The 20,260-nt window shown below is 35.8% G+C and overlaps 1 protein-coding gene and 1 long non-coding RNA gene across 4 annotated transcripts in view; both read left to right on the plus strand.

The window, feature by feature from the left end:
- LOC127881603 (uncharacterized) overlaps window positions 1–20,260 on the plus strand; it is a 638,632-nt gene that overhangs the window by 157,884 nt on the left and 460,488 nt on the right. The window lies entirely within an intron of this gene.
- LOC127881762 (uncharacterized) lies at window positions 8,902–20,249 on the plus strand. Its single transcript, XR_008050261.1, has 4 exons — window positions 8,902–9,198; window positions 10,707–10,772; window positions 18,824–19,039; window positions 19,449–20,249. It is a non-coding gene; the product is annotated as an uncharacterized LOC127881762 (long non-coding RNA).

A 20,260-nucleotide genomic window follows, 5' to 3' on the forward strand; every position in this document is an offset into this window, starting at 1 on the left:
AAACGTGTGATAAAGATCCCTTTTGGGGTGGCGATAAATACTATTTATATTGTTCAACAGTGGGAGACTGAGAAAACATATGTTACAATTAATTTGTCTACTTTGCCTGCTTCTTCTTTATATATATTTCTTGCTAATCGTTTAAGTTTAGTTTTAGTTAAGTAGGTATATCAATTTACATTTTTTGATAGATATTTATTTGGATAGTAATAGTATGTTTTATTTGACTTGACATCATTGAACCGGTTTATTCATTGATAAGATCGGGATCTCCACAGGTGTTTAATCTCGATTGTTAGGTGGGGAGAAGGGTCCGAATGATAATGTTGTCGTCGGCTTACGAATCACATTTCACAAGTTTTAGACAAATATGCATACGTTATAAACCTAATTTAAGTATTACATAGATAATAACTTATCTTTATTTTGATGAACTACGTTTAAGGTATAAAACTATAATTATCTATGTGTTGTGTGCCGCATACATACCATCTTGCTTTTTTAAATTTGATCACAACGGTCCGAAGTCATAAACATTCATTATGCATGGTTGCTAAAGCACAGTGTATACTAACTAACCTATGTGTATTGTTGTTTGCTAGGGTTATTATTATTATGTTTTATTTTTTTTAATTTTTTTTTTTGGGGGGGGGGGCTTTTATAGAAGATTTCAACTAGTCCTTCAATTAACGAAAAAAAATATTGGTATAGGAAATATAAAAGAGTAATAGACAGCTTCATTCATGCTGTTCTATTATGGTGTTTTAACGCATATAATTATGTATGGTTGATGAAGCACATTGTATGCTACCGATGTTTATTGTTGTTTGATGATGATGTTAAGTTGGTGTTGCTGTTGTTGTTAATGATGATGAGGAGGAGGAGGAGGAAGAAGAAGAAGAAGAAGAAGAAGATGATGATGATGATGATGGTGGTGGTGGTAGTAGTGACGACGACGACGATGATGATGATTTTGATTATGATAATGAGATTTGAATTAAATTAATGCGCAAAGATTTTTCTTTTTAGCGGCCAAGTGCAGATATCTGCGCTCGGCCGCTGTAAGGGTTATGTAATATTTGCAATCTACATAGGAGTCAATAGCAGATACCAAGCACCATATGCTTATGAGAAACAAAAGCAAAATATTGGCAATCGCTGAAATCTCGAATATGACTTAATCATTTTATTAAATGAAAACCGGTAACTATTTTAAACGGTTATTATATTGCAACAACTTAGCGATGTTTATCCAAAAGACCATTGTTATAATTACAGGGACGTCAATAGGCCAAACTATTCAGGAAATATGATTTGAGTCGTCAAGGATAGATTTTGAGATCAATGTACGTCCGATGAGATTTAAAGGGAGTTGGAGGCGTAGGGACAGATTCGTTCGAGTACGCGATCATTTGAGAACAAATTATGTTGAAGCTTTATCGGAATTCCGGAAATTTGCGATCGGTACCGATTTTTCCTGGTTCTTTTTTATTGATTCTGATAAGTTAGCGGCCGGCACGGACATGAATATTAACTGACGAAAACCTCTTCGCTACTTTCCGAAAATCTTCGACATGTTGCAAATATCCGTAATATTCCGCATTGTACTCACCAGAAATTGCAACTAGAAAGACTACAATAAATCAGTTAGCTACGGCTCGGGCGGGGATTTACCTTTTATCCCTGTAAGGGACCTAATGCCCCAGACTACCGGCTATTTTTTCCGGAATTCGAACTTGATACACTTGATATCCCTGAATTAAATATTTATATCCGCAATTTTGATCTCTAGAGTGCTGACTGTTAGTATTGTATTTGACTGGAATGACTGTCGATTATGTGTTTTTAAGATTAAAACAAGCTTACGAAGAACTTTGTGTTTGCTTTTTTGTACGCTTTCTTTATAAAAAATGTATTGTCCGCCACGGACGCAACAATTGACCAAATGTACCAGATTGTGGTCTCTTTAAAGTGCTATGTTTTTACTGCCGTGATATCTTTAACAAACTACACATTATTGATCGTGGACGTTTTATACTCTTATTGAATTTGTTTCCCCAAAATATGCTCTTCTATTAGTAGATGTTTAGGTGACGATGTTCTAATTATAGATCTTACACGGCCAAGAAACACTAGATAGGTCTTTGCAAAGAGAGCTGTTGGATATCGTGAATGCGTTCAATGTGGCCTGTTTATTTCAGAAAGCTATGTGCAATGTTTTATGGGGATTTCTATCAAATTGCCAATTGCAAAATTTGATTTAATTCATTCGGACCTACAAGCGGGAAACTTCTTCATTAAAATTCAATGGGCTTTTAAGAAGTTCGTTGAAAGGCCAAATTTGACGTTAAACAGCAACGCCGAAAAAATTGCTACTCAGTCTTATTTATCACTTTTTTTGTAAGATTTACCAGTAGACGTTCTTCAGTGAAATTAAGCAAACACACAGTGCCGACAAATATGGAAGGGTATTTAGGTAAAAATTACATCCTTCTTTGTGACTGTGTCATGATTCTTGATGGTTCTTTCAATTAGTATGTAGACACCTTTTCATGCTTGATGACACTTACATCTTGCCTGATGTCCAATGTCTATTTACATTCTGCTTAATGGTATCATGCATGTGTACAGATGCAACATTCTTGCTCGTTCATTGCATGCTGCATATGTGTATGTTGGTTTGTGCAGAGAGACTTGTGCAATAGGCGCAGTGCATAATGAAATCAAATATTAATGCGTTTAATAAATTAACGCGATGGTAAGATGTGAGTTTCACCCAAGCACAAAGCAACATACTATCATGCATGATACAATGATGTCAATTGACAGTCATTCCGAAATGCTACGGAGGACTACGGAAATTTACGGCGTATAACGGAAATTTTATGTTATAGGAGAAGTTGCGCACCTTTGTAAGATATTTGCTACTGAACCGAAATTAACCGCGTGTTTGTAGACTTAACTTTTTTTGGTTAATGACTAACCATAATTTTTGTACAGTAATTTACCTTCAATAACCAAAGAAAGTCTATGGATATATTTCAATATATGCTACTAATGCATGTATGCAGAGCTCCAGATAAGACGCTTAAAGTCGTAAAAAATTGAATTAAATTTAGTAAAAAAGTAGACTTAAATTCTGTGCGTACGGTTACACATTGGAAAAATAAAATAAGAATTCAAAATGTGTGATCATGCGTAAAACTCAATATCAATGCATATAATGTAAACATTTTATCAATGAGTTCCCACTCGTCTAGGCCCTCATTACAATTATGAAATCAACAGCACTTTAACGTTATTATGAATAACAGACCATCTTTACAACAGTCGAAAAGCCGAACGTTTTCCATTATCTGGTCCTTTTATCGCAAAAAGTCTGCTGTAACCCGGCAATTGTCATGAGCTCTTCTTAGACTATAAACCTAAATGCGGATGTGCCAAAAATTATATTTACCTGAAAAAAAAGAATTAATAATAGACTTTAAGGCTGGATTATTATAGAGTGTAAACCAAGATTTTGCTGAAAAAGTTATCTGGAACTTTGCATGTATGTTGAGGGGAAATCGATTACATAATTTCAAATTTACTAAAGTACTTTTATATTGCACCACATAAAATGCTTTAAAACTATAATATTGAAGTGCACATATAAACTTTATTATAGATGGGTAGGTATTTCGTGTCAATCTCTTTCACATACGAAAGAGCTGTTGGTCATGCTGCTTTAAGTACATATAGATGCATGACACAATTTAGATTAAGCAAAATAAAACACTAGGTATTTGCCAAGAGTCAAATATATACGAGCAGTAAGAGCGTAATCGTGCACAGCGAGACTTACTCATGTAGAATTGAAACTCTTATTGCTTTCTTTCGAAATAATTTCATGTGTCCGATCTAATATGCAATATGCCCGGTGTTTTTTTTTGCGGATTAATGTTCCGTTTTAGATCCATAATTAACAAATGCCTCAATATTTTCAAAAATTAACACCGGAATAATGATCACCGACATTTTTTCATACAGATTGGATATAAATATTATAGAGCTTAACAAAAAATACATTAAGCCCTGTTCTCCCGGCACACGTGCTGGACACACAGGTGGTTAGCGTGTGGCTATGATAATAATTAGTGAAAACATCTTTTTGAATGATAAATAATCATATTTAAACGAAAAATCAAATTTTCTATAAAAAAAATCACTACCGTTTTATATATAACAAGGTATCCAACTCGAAATCATCCGAAAACAGGGTGCATCGTTTTGAGCAGCCATTACTAAATTAATTTAATGCAGCGATTTTCATGACCCGGTCTTATTCAACGCAGAAATGAATTTCCTTTTAGGAAATGTATATATATTGTTATATTTCTACACATGCTGGGTCAAATTTTAAGAAATAAAGCTATACATAATTCGCTTGACCCAGTTGTGATCGATCAGACCGTATTTATGAATGAAATCTCCAGTTGTAAAGACACAACTCCGCATTGGAGCAATGAAATCACTCTTGTGTTTAAAATGTCAGTTGGTTGAAATGTATGTAAACAAAGGTTTGAAAATGCGCTGGACAGTTAGTTTTGATGCATAATTCTACGGCAAGCACGGTAAGAATGTTTTTTTCATACGTTTTATTGAATTATGGTATCGAGGTTCGTGAACTTTGCAGGGAAAATGCCCATTTCCCCGTGAAGATTTCAGTCATGAATACTGTCTGATCGATCACAGCTGGGTCACGCGAGTTGTGTATCGTGTTATTTCTTAAAAGTTGACCCAGTATTTGTAAAAATATTGCAAGACATATACATTTCCAGAAAGGAAATTTATTTCTGCGTTGAATAAGACCAAGATCGTGAAAATCGCTGCAAAATTGATGAAGTAATGGCTGTTTAAAACGATGCATCCCGTTTTCGGATGATTTCGAGTTGGATACCTTGTTGAATATATATTTAACTTATTTTTTTTTAAGAAAAGTTGATTTTTCGTTATAATATGATTACTTATCATTCAAAAATATGTTTTCACTAACTAGTATTATAGCCACACGCTAACCACCTGTAGCTGGACACTTTTAAAAAACACTATACAAATTCAAGTACTTATGCACTTAATTGATTGTAAACAATGACGGTTGAAATCCGTGCGTGGGAATTTTTCTGGTAACCAAGAGCGACGTCAACGTTCATGACAAACCTGTTTATATGACATTTATTTATTGATTTTTTCCAACTTGATTGAAAATTATGTTTTATGATATTTTAATACATGTAGATGAAGTAGTTGTTTTCTCAACGAGGAGTACAATAGTTGTACAGTACTAGACACAAGTACTTGTAACTTTCAGGTTTCTCTGTATACCACAGACATTATATAGTCATAAAATGATAAATATGTGTTTATAGAAATTGTAATTATAGCATGGTAAACAGACTAGAGAAATCTGAAAGTTTCACGCACAGGTCTGTGGCAATGGGGGTTTGGGCTACTTTATAAATATGACGTCGATATGCAATGCACATCGGTAGATTACGTCTACTGTAATTATTTGGACTAGGGAAGGGCCACAATTCCAACACATCAGCCCCGTTATGTTCTGAATAAAATACATGTATAATTTCTTGAGTGCCAATTGAATCTTACAAATATCAAAAACATTCACGGCAGTCAATTCATTGTGTAAACTTACTGGTCTTCATGGCAATAATGAACGTATTTAGTTTAATGGAGATTATATAACGAAGGGAACTAATTCAGCTTATTCAGTTTACTAGTCAAAATGATTCGGATGTTTTCGCTTTTTTTCCGAAAAGTAATTTATTCAACATACGGAAAATAAACGCGCGCCACCTGTAGTCATAATTTAGTAACTTGCATTCTGCTTACTGCCTGTTGCTAACTGCCGTTGTTAATGACGCTTAGTGGCAAAACCGATTATGACTGGTTTCAGGAATAATGAACACACAAACATTGGATAGTCACCAAGCATGTTGAAACAATCATCAAGTATAACCGACAGAGAACAAGCATGTTGGAACTGTCATGAAGCATGTTAGAATAAACATCACGCATAATGTAAATATTATTCATGAATGATGTAATGTTGCAGCAATCATCAATTATAAACGAATAGACAACAAGCATGTTGGAATTGTCATAAAGCAAATTAGAATAAGCACCAGTCATAATGTAAATATTCACCACGAATGATGTAACTTTTACCTAAATATCCTTCCATAGACATTTGTTGTTACTAAAATAGACATAGAGATTTGAGCATTGGGAGTGACCTAATCATACTGTGCTTTAGCAGTATTACGGAATACCGTTAGTGCCATCGTGGTTACACATTAAAATCCAGAGGGCGAGAACGCGAGAACGCGATAGTACGATGGCGACAATGTGACAATACGATGATGACAGGGTGACAATACGATGGCGACAATGCGATAGTACGATGGCGACAATGCGAGAACGCGATAATACGATGACGACAATCAGACAGTGCGATGACGACAGTGCGACAATACGATGGCGACAGTGAGATAGTACGATGGCGACAATACTACAGTTCGATAGTGCGATAATACGATGACGACAGTGCGAAAATACGATGACGACAGTGCGACAATACGATGGCGATAGCCGACAGTGCGATAGTACGATGGTGCCAATGCGATAACGCGATAGTATGATGGCGGCAATTCGAAAATGCGATTGCGACAGTGCGACAATACGATGGCGACAATGCGATAGAACGATGGCGACATTGCGATGATACCACGGCGACAGTACGATATGACTATCGCATTGTCGCCCCCGTACTATCGCACTGCCGCCATTGTATTGTCGCACTGTCGCATTGTCGTCATCGTACTAGCGCGTTTTCGCAATCGTACGAACGCATTGTCGCCATCGTATTGTCGCACTGTCGTCATCGTACTTTCGCGTTCTCGCATTCTCGCCCTCTGGATTTTAATGAGTAACCACGGTGGCCCTAACGGTATTTTGTACAGTAAAGTGCGTAAAATCTGGTTTGGAATAACAATTTATATGCCGAAAACTGTTTTATAAGTAGTAGTCTAAATATACAATGAGTTTTCCGAGCATTAAATAAACATATTAAAATAAAATTCATGTTCGTATCAGTTGAAGTTTTTGTTAATAGTAGAAGCAAAGAACACAATAAAACGCTGATTGGGCTTACTAATTTGAGGCAAGAAAAAACACATCGCGCTATTATATATAACATATAACGCGCATCCGCAAAGTTCGAGCGCCCGTCTCGGTGCCGTCGTTTCCGGTGAAAGTTTCGCACAGGAGCTACCGAGTTTGGATATGAGACCACGAATCATGGCTTGACTTTATATATCAGTCAGCGTAGTACCTGACCAGACTGCGCGGTTGGACAAGCTAGGATGGACCAACTTTGGCCGCATATGACATAAGACCCATTTTCGCATGACGCGGGTCATCTGACCTTTATAATGTGTATATAGCTTTGAATGGAATTTGCACATAGTTTTTGGCATGGGCTTATTGTTATGTTAATGTGTTGCACGCTTTCAAAAGCAGAGGGCATATATAAGATCAATTATACTACGGAGTTCATTTTCTGTTGCAAAATGAAATGCAATAAAGATTGTTACTCAGCGGTGTGTACAGTATGACAGCGTTGTCTGTCTGCGATGCATTTATACTGGTTCTAAGCTGGCATACTCACCAATTGGACTCAACCATCTGCTCGAACAAGAAATGATAAGTTCTACTAGCATAAACCTTTAATTGTAACTCATTTTAAAAATATTCATGTTATTTATATTATTCAATTTATTATTCAAAATTATAATTATTATTTCCTTTATTGTTGTTTTTCGCATTAAGAAACTTATTCGGCTTACGAAACTGAAAAATCCCATTAGAAAAAAATCCCATGGGAGAAAAAATCCCATGGGAGAAAAAATCCCATGGGAGAAAAAATCCCATGGGATTTAAAATCCCATGGGATTTTTTGTCTTTTTTTAAACACGACTAAACGCATTAAAATATCGTAGTTGTTCATCATTTCATAAAATATGATGTTTCTGAAAGTTTCATGAATAAATCTCTCAAAATAAGAAAAAAATCCCATGGGATTTTTTTCTCCCATTTTAAAATGGGATTTTTTTATTACTATATATTTTTATATATAATTGGCATAAAACCAATATACAGTCCTTAAATAACGTTAAAATACTTGCAAACGCAAATAAAACACGTTTTTTAAAATGTTCAAAATCCCATGGGATTTTTCTCCCATTTGCAAATTATGGGAGAAAAAAAATCCCATGGGAGAAAAAATCCCATGGGAAAATCGAAAATCCCATGGGAAAATGCAAAAATCCCATGGGAACCCCAACTTTGCTTATAAATTTTATAGTGAAGAAAACGCGTTTTTTGAGTGAAAATAACCAATTATTAATCAACGATAAGACTTTTATCGCATACTATGTCTCAAAGTAGCAAATCTTTAAGAAAAAGGGTACTTAAGTTTGCGAAATTTCGGTTTCGCAAAGTTTTTCCGGTGGCCGTTCTGTGTAATTGTTTTGCTTCAATTTATATCTAACTCACCAGTCGCATTTAAACATGTCAAACGTTAACACAATAGCTCTGCTACTTAAGTTAATTGTCACGCGTAGCTATTGAATCATTGAAATGTATGCATATATTTTAGATGTGTAAAAGCCTCTTTATAACAACATATGCGTAATACAATGTCACTGCAGTATGTTTAATAAGATTATTTAACATTGACAGTAATTCAATATCTTGATGTTACTCTGTTTGGCAGTATACAAGTGTGCTGTGAGTCCCACAGGAGACAGGCTGTACATCATCACCAGCTACTGGCTGCAGCACAAGCTTCTCACCCTGGCCAGGGATGGCACACTCCTGGCTACATACTCAGACCCAGCACTAGAGAGCCCACTTGGTCTACATGTGACCCCTGCAGGCCAGGTGCTGGTCTGTGGACGCTGGTCCTACACTGTACTACAGGTGGGCTGGGAGGGGGAGAGTAAGCTGGCTACGCTGGCTTCTCAGAAGGATGGAGTGTGGAGGCCATTGTCAGTCTGCTACAGCAGCACCACATCATCCATCATTGTGGGACAGCTGGGGGACTACATCCTGGTGTTCAGAGTGGAATAGTGTGTACATGTATGTATTAGTTGTTGTAATTAGTGATTAGTATTTCACTGACAGTGTGTTGTTTAGCATACAAACATAGTAGTGTGTGATGTTACAATACAACATTAAGTGTGTAATTAAAGATACAAATAATTTATGTACACATATTGCTATCTGATTATACAATGTGAGGGTTTTTGTTAGAACATTAGATCTAATGTATATTATATGTATTGTTGTCATAACATTTGTGTAATTATGGTCCTTTAATTTAGTTCTTGTAAACTTCGCATGAAAAAAACAAAGCATTTCAACTGAAAATTCAATATTTGTACATAGATGCACATGTACATAGCAACTGAGGCTATTTTTAGACTTTCATTTCTATAAACACCATGCCATGTAAGAAATGTATATGGATGAATACTTTTTTTATTAAATATGAAATTGTTTAAGTAATCTTTGGAGGAGTATATATTGATATTGTACGCAATGTTTAGAAAGGTTACACTTGATGTGAGATTTATTAATGTTCCATGTTTTATGCTGTTGAACATTTGTTATTGATTTTCATTACATTTATATAAACGTGTGTGTGTTAGTTACATTTTTAGTGAGGCTGTTTTCGGAGAAAATCCAAGCTATTGTCATAGCCAGCTCGTCTGCCGTCCAACGTAGGTGTCGTGCTAAAACCTTAACATTGGCTCTAAAATCAAAGTGCTTCCACCTACGACTTTGAAACTTCATATGAAGATGCACCTTGATGAGTTATACACGCCACACCCATTTTTTGGGTCACTAGGTCAAAGGTCAAGGTCACTGTGACCTCTAATATCAAACTTTAACATAGGCTCTAAAATCAAAGTGCTTCCACCTACAACTTTGAAACTTAATATGTGGTTGCACCTTGATGAGTTCTACATGCCATACCCATTTTTGGGTCCTTAGGTCAAAGGTCAAGGTCACTGCGATCTGTAATATAAAACTTAAAAGTGCTTCCAACTACAACTTGAAACTTCATATGTAGATGCACCTTGATGAGTTTTACACGCCACACCCATTTTTGGTTCACTAGGTCAAAGGTCAAGGTCACTGTAACCTTTAATATCAAACTTTAACATAGGCTCTAAAATCAAAGTGCTTCCACCTACAACTTTGAAACTTCCTATGTAGTTGCACCTTGATGAGTTCTACATGTCACACCAATTTTTGGGTCACTAGGTCAAAAGTCAAGGTCACTGTGACCTCTAATATAAAACTTGTACAAAAACCTTAACATTGCCTCTAAAATCAAAGTGCTTTCACCTACAACTTTGAAACTTCCTATGTAGATGCACCTTGATGACTTCTACACGCCACACCCGTTTTGGGTCACTAGGTCAAAGGTCAAGGTCACTGTGACCTCTAAAAAAAAAAAATCTGACAAGCTTTCGCAGCGTAGCGTGGCACCCGTTATGCTGTGCTCTTGTTTATAAATTTGTTTGAGTCCTAAATATACATACAAGAAATACATCAAGCTATTCTGCAGAGTGCTACAGTGGCTGCTGAGTCAGGACAACGATGCTGAGGATGTGGTGGACAAGAATAACCTGAATACGCAGAAGGTAACATAGACCCTTTGTCAGACCTTTTCTTTGTCATTTTGGGGAAAAATGCCATTGTGGTTTTGGAATATTTTCCTGTGAAAAGTCAGTTGATTTGGGAAAAGCTAATTTAATATCATTCTTTCTAATATATCAAATTATACGAATACAATCATTTTATGATAGTTATATACTTTGTTAGATCTAATTAAAATATGATTGAGATATAATAATTATAATGCATAAAAACGGGAACATCACGTCAGGCGATTCACGCGTGTTAAGTGGAAAAAACGTCCTGATTGGACGTTTTTATCACATCTTTATACAGTAACATATATGCCAAAATTTGACAACAAATGGTGAATGTTCAGTCTTGTTCAGAACGTGCAGTCTTGTGTATTTCCTGTTTATTAAGAATGCAAAAAGATGAGGTGGTAAGGAATAGAATGAATTTACATAAGGTAAAATATCCTCTTAAATTGTTTTTATATTGCAAAATCATTGATATTCCTCCTCATGAAATTTTGGTGATTACAATAGTATTTCATGGACATAAAATAAGTTAATGTGTGGATTACTCAGTTTGGAAAAATAAATGAGGAATTTGTGTCAGTTCATTTCCCGTGTGTTTGTGATAAATTTGTGGATTGGTAAAACCTTAAAATCAACAAAAAATAGCCTCAAACGCATAATAATGGTTTTACAGTGTTACCTCTGTATTAAAAATGCTAAATGTGAAGTGGAAAAAAATATGATTTCATAGAAGTTAAAATTGGGTCTTTTCTTTTATGTATCGTGTTTACAGCACGACCTCATTTACTTGAGGATCAATAAATCAAAACATTCTTCAATTTGTTGCTTTCCAACTTACCAATACAGAAACCTCAGTAACCTAACACCACAAGAATTTCTGTCATCCCCATGCAGGCCTTGAGTTTGTGTAACATTGTGAGATATTTAGTAAAGTTTTGAATGCCTTGATCGTATAGAGCCTGTTTGCAGGAGGTGTTAAGTTCTTGATGTGATTACTGTGTTATTGTTTTTTTTGTCAAATATTGTGGCCAAAATCGGCCCCATACCAAATGCTGGAACTATGTATTTTTCCCAAACAACTTCCTAAAATTCCCAATTGAAGATAAAGTAAAAGAAATTTATCACAATACCAAGTTTATCTCTCTACCCAACTCTAATAATTGAACCTTATTAAATGCAATATTGAAAACTCTTATTCTGAATTATGTAGTATTTGTAAGCAAAAAACCAACAACACCAATGTCCCAATTTGTGGTCAAAACACCAAGAATTTTCCCTATTAGAAGGACTCCGGCCTCATTCCACAAACTTAAGTTAAGTCTGCTTACAATCTGTTGTTGAGTGTTTTTTCAAGAAACATATGAGCCTTTCTCTGGGATAATGGGACTAAATGCACGTGCGTAAAGTGTGGTCCCAGATTAGCCTGTTTAGTCTGTACAGGGACTAAATGCATGTGTGTAAAGTGTGGTGCCAGATTAGCCTGTGTAGTCTGCACAGGGACTAAATGCATGTGCGTAAAGTGTGGTCCCAGATTAGCCTGTTTAGTCTGTACAGGGACTAAATGCACGTGCGTAAAGTGTGGTCCCAGATTAGCCTGTTTAGTCTGTACAGGGACTAAATGCACGTGCGTAAAGTGTGGTCCCAGATAAGCCTGTGTAGTCTGTACAGGGACTAAATGCATGTGTGTAAAGTGTGGTCCCAGATTAGCCTGTGTAGTCTGTACAGGGACTAAATGCATGTGTGTAAAGTGTGGTCCCAGATTAGTCTGTGTAGTCTGCACAGGGACTAAATGCATGTGTGTAAAGTGTGGTCCCAGAGAAGCCTGTGTAGACTGTTCAGGGACTAAATGCATGTGTGTAAAGTGTGGTCCCAGATTAGCCTGTGTAGTCTGCACAGGGACTAAATGCATGTCTGTAAAGTATGTTCCCAGATTAGCATGTGTAGTCTGCACAGGAACTAAATGCATGTGCGTAACGTGTGGTCACAAATTAGCCTGTGTAGTCTGCACAGGGACAAAATGCATGTGTGTAAATTGTGGTGCCAGATTAGCCTGTGTAGTCTGCACAGGGACTAAATGCATGTGTGTAAAGTGTGGTCCCAGATTAGTCTGTGTAGTCTGTACAGGGACTAAATGCATGTGCGTAAAGTGTGGTCCCAGATTAGCCTATGTAGTCTGTACAGGGACTAAATGCATGTGCGTAAAGTGTGGTCCCAGATTAGCCTGTGTAGTCTGTATAGGGACTAAATGCATGTGTGTAAAGTGTGGTCCCAAATTAGCCTTTGTAGTCTGCACAGGGACTAAATGTATGTGTGTAAAGTGTGGTCCCATATTAGCCTGTGTAGTCTGCACAGGAACTAAATGCATGTGTGTAAAGTGTGGTCCCAGATTAGCATGTGTAGTCTGCACAGGGACTAATTGCATGTGTGTAAAGTGTGGTCCCAGATTAGCCTGTGTAGTCTGTACAGGGACTAAATGCATGTGTGTAAAGTGTGGTCCCAGATTAGCCTGTGTAGTCTGTACAGGCAAATCAGGGACGATACTTTTCATATTTACAGAATTTTTCTTATATAGGAAGTCTCTTCTTTAATAAAAATCTGTCTAGCGGAAAGTGTTGTACCTTATTAGCCTGTGTGGCTGTACAGGCTAATCTAGGACAAAACTTAGAGCACAATTTATAAAGCCCTGTTTTATAAGAATGAGGCTTAAAGTAAGTCCCCCTACCGTCTGTTAACAAGTTGTACAAGATAATACCAGGTGGGCCTTGTTCTGGGATAATAGTGCTTAATGCATTTTAGTGCCCTCTACAGGATAGCCTGTGCTAACAGAGTCATATGGGATGATACTTTCCGCTTTTGAGGAAATTTTCGTTTAAAGGGAATTTGTATGCCCCCAGTAGGGTGGCATATAGCAGTTGAACTGTCCGTCAGTCAGTCAGTCAGTATGTCAGTCTATCCGGCCGTCCGAAAAAAAAAATAACATTGGCCATAACTTTTGCAATATTGAAGATAGCAACTTGATATTTGTCATGCATTTTTATCTCATGGAGCTGCACATTTTGAGTGGTAAAATTTCAAGGTTAAGATAATACTTCAAGGTCTAGGGTCGAAAATACAAATCCAAGGAAAGTAATTAGCTTTAATGGAGATAATTATCTGACCTGCCAAATAATATATTTTTTTTTAATATATCAAAGCAGCGCAGTAGGGGGCATTGTGTTTCTGACAAACATATCATGGTAAAAGGTCAAGGTCATCCTTCAAGGTCTAAGGTCGAAAATACAAATCCAAGGGAAGTAATAAGCTTTAAAGGGCGATAATTATTATATATAATAGTATGAAACCATACAACTGAAGCATAATCAAAATGACATTTTATGGTCAAGCCAAGCACACAATGTCACTTTTTGGCATACAAGTATCTTTGGTACGTTAAGGTTACCTGTGAATCTACAGTCACGGTAGTGGTTTATAATTAATTGCTACTAAAAATAGAGATTTGACAGAGACAATTATTTTCAAGGGAAGTAATTTATACAATTATAAATCTCAGATTATATATTTCCCTACCAAGAATTTAAGTTTCTGTTTTAAGTTTTCACAGTTACTGTACAGATTTTGTATTTTGTTTATTTATAACTTAAATGATTGATTTGTCAAAGATTTTTTATGCCCCCTTTCGAAGAAAAGGGGGCATATAGTGATCGGACTGTCCGTCTGTCTGTCCCTCTGTCTGTCTGTCCGTCGCACTTTGCGTTTAGGTTTCGAAAAATGCTCATAACTTCTATGTCCCTTGAGATATAACCTTCATATTTGGTATGCATGTGTATATAGACAAGGCCTTTCCATACGCATACAAAATTTTACCCCTGTGACCTTGACCTTGAACTTAGGGTCCACGTTTAGGTTTCGAAATCTGCGTATAGGTTTCGAAAAATGCTGATAACTTCTATCAAGCGTTTATAGGGGGCATTAGTCATCCTATGGTGACAGCTCTTGTTTTTAAATGATATAACTATCATTTCTTTCCTGTACTAATTTGTGAATGGTTGGTTTCATTACTTACCTGTGGACTTATGTACATAGATACATGATGAACTGTGGCAATGATCTCTTTGATAAACCACAGGCCTTGCTGGTCAGCGATGTCTGACTTGGTCATTTTTTACTGTGTACAGACCCCCCCCCCACGCGGTAGGGTGGCATATAGCAGTTGAACTGTCAGTCCATCTGTCTGTCTGTCAGTCGTCGGTCCGAAAACTTTAACATTGGCCATAACTTGTGCAATATTGAAGATAGAAACTTGATATTTGGCATGCATGTGTATCTCATGAAGCTGCACATTTTGAGTGGTGAAATGTCAAGGCCATCCTTCAACATGTTGAAGGTGAATAACAAAATCCAAGGGAAGTAATAAGCTTTAAAGGGAGATTAATTCTATATCTGCCAAATGATAAATAGAAATTTTATTTCAAAGCGGCGCAGTAGGGGGCATTTTGTTTCTGACGAACACATCTCTTGTTTCTAAACAAAAATCAAGTCTTAGTCAAAAAGTGTCGTCTTAGGTTAGCCTATGAGGACTCCACTGGCTTATGTGGGAAGACACTATACACATTCATTAAGTCCCGTTTTTCAAGAGCGATGCTCAAGTTAAGTCCATTTAAGGGTTGTATTCATACATTATTTTGAGAATAAATTTGGTATATCAAACAATATTATTAAAAAAGTGGTTATTGGGACAATGGTGTTCATGTTAATGCAAATTAAAAATAATTGTTAAGAGATACTAATGTAAGCAATGTGTGATTGAATTCAGAGCGCTTAAAATTGAATGACTCTTGTGCTTTTTTAAACTTTTCTCACAGTGGTGAAGTCTCAATATATTTATAAATTACTGTAAACTAGTATCCAAACTAGAAAACTAATTCTTATATAATTGTGGAAACTTAATTTATTTAAATAAAGAAAGAATGGACATAAAATGCAATAATAAATACAATAAAAATGGATTAAGAGAACCTATGAATTTTGACTTGTTCACAGATTAGCAGAATAGTAATTTTCTAAAAATTATAATATACAGTCAAAACCTGTTGGCTCAAACTTGCTTGGCTGGACTCTCCGGTTTGCTCGAAGCATCTATTTTTGTATTGCTAAATATTCATATACATTTATGTCAGATGGCTCGAATTTGCAGGGGTGGGATTAATATCTCATATTTTTTTATGTCCACGTCACAATTTTCACGTTGTTTTGTTTGCCTTGCTCTAAAGCGCCTAGGGTAGCATAAAGATGTTACTTGATAAAAGGCTCCCTATAAATTCAAACATGTTATTGACTCAATCATTAATTGATTTGAGTAAAAGATGACAATCTGGCGTTTTTGTAGATGCTATAATATTATGGCTGGAACGGCTGCATCACAATATGGTTAATTAAACAATCCATCCAGCAGGCCAAAAGCCCAAGTGGACAAAGCAAGCATACAGTGTTTACAAAATACACAGTTTATGATCATACAAAATAAAATTATACTATAATAGTTAGAGTTACAGTTTTAATATGTCAACTTGAAGGAAAAGACAATCTTGTATATATGGGTCATGTCATTCTTAAATTAAAACACAAGCAAATAAAGTAATACATGTGTTGTTTAATACTTGGGCGATGTGCATATAATGCTTATTTATATTTTCTCTCTGAAAGGCGTTTCTTGTTTGATTTAATTATTTTTAATTTGTTAAGCAGTCACATAAACAACCAAGCTATGTAATATGGAATTTTTACACCCATTATTGCTGCTTCTTCCTGTATTTGCGCGATGATTATCTGAGATATTAACTCTATGATTCTACATTCTCAAATCTTTTCTATAAAGAAGGAATGTAGTTGACAATTGTTAATAGTTTTATTTGATCGTTCGTCAAAAAGTTGTAATTCTGTTACTCTTGTATCTTCAATGCAATTGAGTAATTAAATAGTAATTAAATTGAATGCGTTTTAATTCCCTTTTATTATTGTTTAATTTGAGTTACAATGCTATGACGTTAAATTTTATTTACACTTAAATGTATTATGAATATTGCTGGGCCAAGTGTGAGGTTGAGCGCTCTATAACCAGGTTTAAACCCCCAATGCTTTGCATTGACCGTTCCAAGGCGGTGACCCCAGCTTTATTCATATTTTGTGTTTATGTTGGTTTGTATTGTGCTGTATTGTGCTGTTTTGTACTGTTTGGGCAATCGGTCACTTGCCTTAAATAAAGGACCAACTAATTGTTGTTAATGAAAATTCAATACTGCTCCAGCAGCTGGAGTTTCACTTCTTTATATTATATATTTCTTTGTTTCTTTGCGTTATTCCTTACATAAGATCATTGTTTGATTGATTGTGTAACTGTTTTAAAATAGTGATTACTTAAAAATGTCAAGTATATAAATTCTGTTCTTACTGATTCAAAAGAAGAAAGTAGTACGGGGATTAGGCAGTATGAATACTCTTCAACTGGAGATGTAAATCTATTGCAGATTTATGTTAGTAAACAAAAGTATATTCAGATCGGTCAATGGATCGAATTCTAAATGGCTAAAACTTTTGTTGTCAGTCCAGGCAAGTTAGAGTCATTGGGTTTCGACTTTTTTCAGCAAAAATTTTTTGCATTGTATTTAAACTAAGGAATACACAGGACTAAAAAAATCTTAATTATTGTTCTTCATGAACAATCATAAATTTAGATTAAAAATAAATAAAATAAATTTTGTCAAACACATTTCTAAAAACATGTTGATTAAGTACTGTAAATTTGTTATAATATGTGGTACACTAATTAATGTTGATTTCGTGGGTTTACTGATCCACGAAATTTACTCAAACACATAACAAAATGATCCAAGCAAATTCGTGTTTTTTTCAACAAGTAAGAAATGCACGAATTTACATGTCCACAAAAAAGTATTTTTTTGAAAAACCTCCAAGTGTTATGCCAACTAATATAAATGATTTTCCAGGATCAGGGGTGCAGCATTCCAGTCTCTAGCTTGAATTGTTGACCAATATTTTGCATCTGTTTCATCAGTCAGTGCCTTTTTCAAAGTTGTAGTTTTTCTGGAAGGGGCATGATTCTGGGCTATTTTTCCTTTTTATGGAATCAGTTTTTTTTCAAATTTGAGAGTTCTGTGGGTCACAATTTAAAGAAGTTTGTGACTAGAATTTTCGCAATTTTAAGAAGTTTGCTACTCATTTCTTCACTATAATTAAAATTCGAGAATCATTTTTCTTTCACAAAATGAATGGGTCAAAGGATGATCCAAAACATGACAAAAAACACGTCCTGTGATCGGATTTGTGTTTGTGGGCAATTGGGTAATATGTTTTCAGAAACTTGTGTTTTCCCTCAACATATCAAACAAAGTTTATGATAGCAATTTACTTGGAAAAAAATCATTTCTTGGTATTGGTTACTGTGAAAATGTGGATTTTTAGGGGTCACCAAAGAACGGGCAAACTAGTGTTGTCAGCGTGTAGTCTTTAAGGGAAAGTGGCCTATAACATAATTTAAATCCAATGTATATGAGCAGTAAAATATATGGAAAAGTAAAGTTATACATATAATGAGTACAATTTAAAAACAATGTTAAAAAGATGATTTTGTATTATTTTTTGTTTTTATACAGGAAAAAAAACTTCTTTAAAATGGGGCTTAATGCATGTGCTTAAATTATTGTCGTTGTCCTAGATTAGCTTGTGCAATCCACACAGGCATATTTGGGACAACAATTTCATATGTTAAGGTATTTTTGTTGAAAATAAATATCCTCTTTATGAAAATCCAGTCTAGTCAAAAAGTGTCCTTCCTGATTAGCTTGTGTGGACGTAACATGTTAATCTTAGACGACTATTTGTAATATTTAGGAGCCGCATATTGGCTAATGAAATTACATCATTATGAATATACAGGTTGGTATACATAGTTTTCTATAGATTGTAATATAAACATTTTTTACAAGTTCACATCACCCACTGTGCTTTTGTTTTTTAAGGACAGCACCACCATTGACATCGAGTTGGCCCAGCAACAGCACCAGTCCTGCCTGCAGGAGCCCCAGTCAAGGACGACCCATCCACTCCCCTGACCCATAGCTCATCATACTTGATATCCGGAAAAATGGGGCCTAATGCATGTGCTTAAATTGTTGTCACAGATAAGCCTGTGCAAATTGCACAGGCTAATAATGGACAACACTTTCTTCTTAAAGGTATTTTTGTTGAACAAATAATCCTCTTTATGAAAATACAGTCTAGTCAGAAAGTACCCTCCCTAATTAGCTTACCGATATGTGAATTCCACATGCTTATCTGAGACGACACTTTCTAACATAAGTGATCCGCATATTGGCTTATATAAATACATTTCTGGAAATGGAGTAAAGATTATAGATATAAATTAACAGATAAGTATAGCATTAGCCAACACTTTTCTTGTTTTAATACAAAATGACTTAATTGTATTTATGTTCATGCTATTAAGGACAAGGAACCAATAAAATGCCAGATTAGAAATTCATGTTGTTGAAAACCTTCACAGCCAGTCAAGAGGCATAGTTTGTTTTAGATTGTTAATTTGTTACAAGTTCCTATCACCCACTGTGTTGTTGTTGTTTTCAGCAGAGCACCAGCATTGATATTGAGTTGGCACAACAACTGCACCAGTCCCGCCTGCAGGAGCCCCAGGCTAGAACGACCCTTCCCCTCCCTTGACTTCTAACTCCTCCCCCTTGACCTCCTGCCTCAAAAAGTCAGCATCGTTGAACAACTCCGTTCTGCAGGAAAGAAAATTCTGAGCATGATTCTGTTCTGAACAAACGCTATGCCCACGTCACGTTTTCCAAACATAAGCCTGGGTAGTTTTGTTAAGCTAGAGTTCTGTGTGGGCCAGAAAGGGACGAGTGTTACAGACACGAAAAGTTATAGCATTAGTTATGGTAACGCTAACAGTCAGTTGTTGCTGTTGGACATCACAACAAATATCATGAAGAATAAAAAGTTCAATAACTCGTTCCAATCTTTATGAGACAAACAGAAATTGAACGGGAGAAAATCAAAGAACAATAAAAGCGTAAGCTTTCCTAGTGGGATACTTCTGCTGTTAATAGTTTGGACAACAGTAGGGTTGTGGACTGCCGTAGATTGTCTTCTCAGCGGCCAAAATATCATAATAGAACGGACTTTTGGCAATGTTACTGACAAAGAAAGGCAATAATGACTTGGTTTTGAATACCCAGAGCACGATACATCCATGCTGACAAAGAAAGGCAGTAATGACTTGGTTGTGAACACCCAGAGCGCGATACATCCATGCTGACAAAGAAAGGCAGTAATGACTTGGTTGTGAACACCCAGAGCACGATACATCCGTGCTGACACAGAAAGGCAGTAATGACTTGGTTGTAAACACCCAGAGCACAAAACATCTATGC

Source organism: Dreissena polymorpha, chromosome 1, assembly GCF_020536995.1.
Source record: "Dreissena polymorpha isolate Duluth1 chromosome 1, UMN_Dpol_1.0, whole genome shotgun sequence".
Taxonomy (NCBI): domain Eukaryota; kingdom Metazoa; phylum Mollusca; class Bivalvia; order Myida; family Dreissenidae; genus Dreissena; species Dreissena polymorpha.